Source organism: Penaeus monodon, chromosome 17 (assembly GCF_015228065.2).
Source record: "Penaeus monodon isolate SGIC_2016 chromosome 17, NSTDA_Pmon_1, whole genome shotgun sequence".
NCBI classification, from domain to species: Eukaryota; Metazoa; Arthropoda; class Malacostraca; order Decapoda; family Penaeidae; genus Penaeus; species Penaeus monodon.
This window is the reverse complement of record NC_051402.1, coordinates 2,581,219-2,588,718: the sequence shown is the minus strand read 5'-3', so window position 1 is coordinate 2,588,718 and position 7,500 is coordinate 2,581,219. Positions and strand designations below refer to the sequence as shown.

Here is a 7,500-nt window from a genome sequence, read left to right as displayed (position 1 = left end):
GAGGCGGCGTGTGACATAATTATATATGTATGTGGCGTTGTTGGTGGTTTTTCGGTGAAATTTCTCCTCCAAAGACGGGTATTTGTGACGTCATAAAGAACTCTTACGTTGTAATTATAACGATAGATTATGAGGACTTTGGGTACGTATTTTTTTTTCTCTTTCTTTTTCTTTCTCTTTCTCTCTCTTTCTTTCCGTCTTTCTCTCTCTCTCTCTCTCTCTCTCTCTCTCTCTCTCTCTCTCTCTCTCTCTCTCTCTCTCTCTCTCTCTCTCTCTCTCTCTCTCTCTCACACACACACACACACACACACACACCTTTGTCTTGCCAAGGAATGTTACGAGTATGCAAATATCTTTTAAAAACGACAGCAAAACATTATCTTGCTCATCTATTGATATCAGACAACAGAACAGACAGACATTAACCCCACCAACACTACAAAAATATTAACCCCGCCATCGAAATGCACAGACACTAACCTCCGCTGACATAACAGACAGACATTAACCCCATCAACGGAACAGACAGACACTAAGCCACGCCCACCGAACCTACCTTGTTGACACCCACTTCCCTCGGATGTCAGGAGGCATAGGGGCGGATATGGGCGGGTGTGTCGCCTGGTGGAGCACTGCATGACACGTTGGCAGCCCTGTGTCATGCACCATGTTGTCAGCGAGATGTCCTTCCGCCAGCCATGACGCGCAGACTGCAAAGGAGATAGATATTAACCCGGGTAAGATAGACATTAAGATATCATTAAGACAAAGGAAAGGGTTGGTTGAGATAGATATTAACCCGGGTAAGATAGTTAGATATTAATATATTATTAAGATAGACATTAAAATAGTAGTAGTGGTAGTAGTGGTAGTAGTGGTAATGATAGTAATATTAGGAATGAAAGTAATAATAATAATGATATTAAAAATCATAATGATGATGACGATGATGATGATGATGATGGTGATGATGACGATGATGATGATGATGGTGATGATGACGATGATGGTGATGATGGTGATGATGATGAAGATGATGAAGATGATAATAACAACAATAACATTAACAACGATGCTAGTAACAGACAGCGAATAATGATAGCAACAACAAGGATAATAACACCATCCCCCACCCACGGACCCCTTTTAACCCCCTTCCCATACCCTCCCCAACCCCTTCCCTCCCCTCCCTCCCCTTTACTCCTCCCCCTCCCTTTCCGTCCCCTCCCTCTTCCCTCCCTCCCCCACCCTTTCCCTTCTCCCTCACCCACCCTTTCCCTCCTCCTCCCTCTTCCCTGCTCCCCCCTCTTCCCTCCTTCCTCCCTCTCCCTCCCCTTTCCCTTCCCCCTCCCCCCCCCCTCCCCTCCCTTTCCCTTCTCCCCTCCCTTCCCCCCCCCCCCTCCCCCTCCCTCTCCCTCCCTCGGCCCAAGGGTGACGACTCGCCCAGCCTCCCTTAGAGTAACGTGATCTCCTGAAACATCTCGCATCTTCGCGTCGGGGCTTCGGAGGGATGGGAATTTCTGGGGCTGAATTTTTTGCTGATTTTTGGGGGGCTAAATTTTTCGTTGAATTTTCATGGTTAATTTATATATATATATATATATATGTATATATATATATATATATATATATATATATTATATATATATAGATATATATAATATATATATGATATATAATATATTATAATATATATATATATATAATATATATATATATATATATACAAAATGTATACATATATGTATATATATGTATACATATATGTAAATATACATTTTTTCCCTTTGTGTCCCTCTCTCTTGTTTCTTCTTCTTCTTCTTCTTCTTCTTCTTCTTCTTCTTCTTCTTCTTCTTCGTTGTAAGAGTGTGATTTTATTTTTTTCTTATCTTTATCATTTTCTTTTCTTTTCTTTTCTTCTTTTGAGAAGGTTTTCTTTTTATCTTTTTTTTCTCTCTCTCTTAGTCAGCTTTTTCTGCGAGGGAAGGAGGGAGGGAAGGGGAAGGGGAAGAGAGGAAGGGAGAAGGAGAAAGGTGGAGAGAGGGGGTGAGAGAGGAAGAGAAAGGGAGGGAAGGGGAAGGGAGAAAGGGAGAAGGAGAGAGGGAGAGGGAGGAAGTGATAGAGAGAGAGAAAAAGGAAGGAAGGGAGAGAGAGGGAGGGAGGAAGAGAGAGTGAGGGAGGAGGGAGGGAGAGGGAGGGAGGGAGGAAGAGGGAGGGGGGAGGAAGAGGGAGTGAGGGAGGAGGGAGGGAGAGGGAGTGAGGGAGGAGGGAGGGAGAGGAGGGACGTCTGTTGTATATTGTCCACACATGTTGGGGATTTGTACGTATGTCTGTTTTATCTGTATATCTTTTTTTATTGTTTTTTTTCTTTTCTCCTTATTACGTAAGTTGTTTCGTCACGTTTTGCTTTTCTTCATTCGTTTCTTTGCTGTGTTATTTACCCTGTACATATACGTATTAATTTGTTTTATTCATTTATTATTGTTATTATTTATTTATTTATTTATTATTCTTATTTACCTGTTTGTTCTCTTTTCATTTGCTGATTGTTTTTTTCTCGGTTTATCCCTTTCCTTTTTTATCCCCATTTATCTTCTTCTTTTTTTCCTCTTCCTTGTTTCCTCTCTCACCCCCTTTTCTTCTTCTTCTTCTTATTATTATTATTCTTCTTTTTCCTCCTCCTCCTCATCGTCCTCCTCCTTCTCCCCCTCCCCTCCTCCTCCTCCTTTTCTTCTTCTTCCTCTTCCTCTTCATCTTCCTCTTCCTCTTCCTCTTCCTCCTCGTTGTCTTCTCCTTCTATTTTCTTCTTCTTCTTCTTCTTCTTCTTCTTCCTCCTCCTCCTCCTCCTCTTCTTCCTCATCCTCTCTCTTCCTTCTTCTTCATCTCCTCCTCCTCATCTTCCTCATCATCATATTCTTCTTCCTTCTTCTTCTTCTTTTCCTATTTACCCCCCTTTCTCCCTTCCTTCCTTCTCTTTCGTTATTCCTCCTCCTCCTTCGTTTCTAAATCCCCCCCCCCCCCGCATTACCCTTCACCCACATAAAAAAAAAAAAAAAAAAAAAAAAGAATCGGAAGAAATATAAAAGAAATAAATAAGAAAATAAAAAATCAAATAATTTTCGGAAGAAATATAAAAAACAAATAAATAAGAAAATACAAAAATCAACAAAATTTCGGAAGAAATATAAAAACAAATAAATAAGAAAATACAAAAAAAGAAAAAAAAATCAAAGTCGAGCGCGAACTGAAATCTCTCTCGGTCGGCTCTTCCGGCGAGGAAACATACCCCCTCCCCCCCACTCCCCTCCCCACCCCCTCCGACCGCTACCAAGACCCCCATCGCCTTCTTTGTCTTAAGGGGGGGAGGGGGGAGAGGGGGTTGTGGTGGGGAGGGAGGGGGGATTGTGGTGGGGAGGGAGGGAGGGGGATGAGAGGGGGTTGTGGTGGGGAGGGAGGGAGGGGGATGAGAGGGGGTTGTGGTGGGGAGGGAGGGAGGGGGATGAGAGGGGGTTGTGGGGGGGAGGGGGATGAGAGGGGGTTGTGGTGGGGAGGGAGGAGGGGGGGAGAAGGGGTTGTGGTGGGGAAGAAAGGGAGGGGGGATTGTGGTGGGGAGGGGGATGACAGGGGGTTGTGGTGGGGAGGGGTAGATGTAATGTAAAAACATATATATATATATATATATATATATATATATATATATATATACATATATATCCGACATTAACTTCACTGAAAGGTAATCCAAACACACGAGCTTCATTTTCCCTTTTAAACATGATCGAACGAAAATGACCCTAATGACCCAAGCCATTCGTCAGGAATAAAGGTCACTTGAGGAAAGTTATAGTTTAAATGACCTTTTGCTTTTCAGATTATTCAGTTTTCTCTAAGGTCACTTACGGGATCTAAGTTATTATTATCATTATTATTATTATTATGATTTCTCTTGTGTTAACTTAGTCCGGTTTGTTTGGGTGGACGAAGCATAAACACGTTTGTTGATTACGCATTCCAAGGTACTTTTGTGTATGGAGTTACGTACGGAGATATACATGTATAAAAATACGTACGTGGATTTGTGATGTGAATGTATAAACTCACTGACCACTGACTTACACAGGTATATTGAGGCACACACACACAACACACACACGCACACACACACACACACACACACTTACTTACGCAGGTATACTGAGGTACACACACACACAACACACACACACACACACACACACACACACACACACACACACACACACACACACACACACAAACACACACACACACACACACACACACAAACACACGCATACACACACACACACACACACACACACAAACACACACACACACACACACACACACACACACACACACACACACACACACACACACACACACACACACACACACGTCACGCGCATGTGCTTCAATCCACACCTAAAGGAAAATCCAAAAAGCAATAGGTAGAGAGAGAAAAAAATCACGAAAAATTCTCGACTCGACAAAAATCTCCCGATGACACCCTCCCTCCTCTCCGATTAAGATAATTCACAGGACTCTTAATGCTTCTTTATCGCGCCGATTATGGCTTCTTCATCGTCACCTGATCTCTGTTCGATATCGGTTCGCTTCGTTATATCGAATTTCGGATGATTAAAAAATCCGAGGCAAAAACGAACACACACACACACAAGCAAGTATACCTATACATATACATGCATACATACATACATACGTTATATATATATATATATATATATATATATATATATATATATATATATATATATATATATATATATATATATATATATATATGTGTGTGTGTGTGTGTGTGTGTGTGTGTGTGTGTGTGTGTGTGTGTGTGTGTGTGTGTGCATGTGTGTGTGTGAACTCTATATTATACATGAATTTTAACATTCTTTTGACTAGGATTTAAAGGAATCAACAATCAATATGCAACACTGATAAACACCTTTGAAAACAACATAAAATTAATCCCGACAAACTCAACAACAGCAACAAAAATAAATAAATACACAAACAATAGTTCTGAAAACTTCCCGACCATCGCCTCAGAATCAGAAAGAGAGAGAGTAAGAGAGAAAAAAAAAAGGTAAAACAAGAGAGAGAAGAAATGAAATATATAAACACCGTGCTAAAACTTCCGACCAGACTCGACGTAAAACAACCAACTGCCGTGTTAGTGTTGATTCCTCACGAGACGCAAAACATTTAATTCAATCTCCAAGCCGTGTGTTTTGCCTACCGAGGGCGAGGGTACGGCTCCCGTGTTATAACAAAAAATTGGAAAAATAAAAATAAAAATAAAAATATGTGGCGAAGACCCGTTAGTTTTGGAAAGTCGAAAGGTTGAAATAATACTTATAAGAAATTGGTAAACTCATCAGAAGGTGTTATGATAATTAGGCTGAAATGAATGTGGAGATGTTTTACAATGAGGTGTGATGAGAATTGTCGTGAAATGAAGGCAGGAAAAAAAAATAATTACAAAGAGGGTCTGATAATAATATAAAAAAAAATATTTTATATAATTAGGTTTAACAGTTGTACCAGACCTTAATGAATATGCACGAAAGAGATAATAACTGATAATGAAAAAATAACAGCATAAAATATATGAAAAGCAAAAAAAAAAAAAAATACATTTTCGATGATCTTGCGAAATAAATCTTTATAAAAAAAAAAATCAACGAGATGGGAAATAACAAATAACCCTGGATAAAGACTGAAACAAAGAAACTACAGCGAAAGTGTAATGATGAATAAAGTTAACGTGATATAAAATGATACACGAAGTAAGTAGCAACGTGTAAGATGCAACAATAAATGGAAAATTTTGCAAGAGAAATATAACCAAATGGAGAATGTAATAATAACTAACGACAAATTAATGTTGAAAAGCAGTTGGTTAGTAATTAACATGAATATAATCTTTGATCAATGGAATTTAATAAAGGAAATGATGATAGTGATTATAGACAAGTGCAGTTATAATAATGCTAATGTTTAATGTAGTAATAGTAATATTGATGATGATGATGGTGGTGATGATGATGATGATGATGACTCATCATCATCATGATGGTGGTGATGATGATGATGATCATGATGGTGATGATGATGATGGTGGTGGTGGTGGTGGTGGTGGTGATGATGATGATGAAAATGACAATGATAATGACAATAAAAATAAAATAATGATAACAATCATTATCATCATCATTATTTTTCTATTGCTATTGCTATTATTACTATTATTATTCTTATCATTATAATTATTATCATTATCATAATAATAATTCTTATTATAGTAGTAGTAGTCGGAGGAGTGGTAGTATCATTATTATTATCATTATAATAACAATTATAATAATTATAATTACCGTTATTATTATCATTATTATTATTAATATTATTATTATTATTATTATTATCATTATTATATTATTATTATTATTATCATTATCATTATCATTATTATTGTATTATCATCATTATCGTAATCATCATCATTACAACATGAATAATAAACGAAAATGAAGAAAAGAAATTACAAGAATCTAAATATATATGAAAGAAATTTAATTATATAGGAGGAAACTCAGTCTATGGAAGGTGTAAAATCAAGAATATTAAGACCATGAGTTCATAGAATTGCTGTGTTTTCAAGGTGTTGTTATTAGTGTGGAGGAAACGAATGAGTAAGCTGGGACCTATATTTTTTTTTTTTTTTTAGGATTTGTCTTTCTTTCTTTCTCTTTTTGTCTCTTGCTCTCTCTCTCTCTATCTATCTGTCTCTCCCTTTCTCTCTCTCTCTCTCTCTCTCTCTCTCTCTCTCTCTCTCTCTTCTCTCTCTCTCTATTTCTCCCCCCCTCCTCTCTCTCTCTCTCTCTCTCTCTCTCTCTCCTCTCTCTCTCCTCTCTCTCCTCTCTCTCTCTCTCTCTCTCTCTCTCTCTCTCCTCTCTCTCTCTTTATATATATATATTATATATATATATATATTATATTATATATTATATATATATATATTGTGTGTTTGTGTTGTGTGTGTGGTGTGTGGGCTACTAACATATCTCTACTTAACTTACGGCAACCTGTAATCCACAAGACAATAATGGTTATCAAGTTCTTTACACATATATTTCATTTTGGACAAAGGAAGTGAGTATCTGGTGTGAAACGTTGTCTTTAGTCGACTTTTTTTTTATCAGGATTAAAGAGAAGCATGTGCATGAGAAGCGGGAAGTGTGGTTGCATATATAGTAATATATATATATATATAATATATAAAAATTTATATAATATTTAAATAATATTTTTAATATAATATATATATATAAATATATAATAATATATATATATAAAATATATAATGTATGTATGTTGTATAATATATATATATATATATATATATATATATATATTATATATATATATATATACTTATATATATAATATATATATATATAT

The 7,500-nt window shown here is 37.1% G+C and overlaps 1 long non-coding RNA gene across 1 annotated transcript in view; it reads right to left on the bottom strand.

The window, feature by feature from the left end:
* Nucleotides 1-458: 458 nt before the first annotated feature.
* The window catches only part of LOC119583890, an 11,916-nt gene continuing 4,874 nt past the window's right edge, over nucleotides 459-7,500 (bottom strand). Inside the window, exon 3 of the long non-coding RNA XR_005229742.1 lies at nucleotides 459-710. This is a non-coding gene — a long non-coding RNA (uncharacterized LOC119583890). The remainder of the gene's footprint in view (nucleotides 711-7,500) is intronic.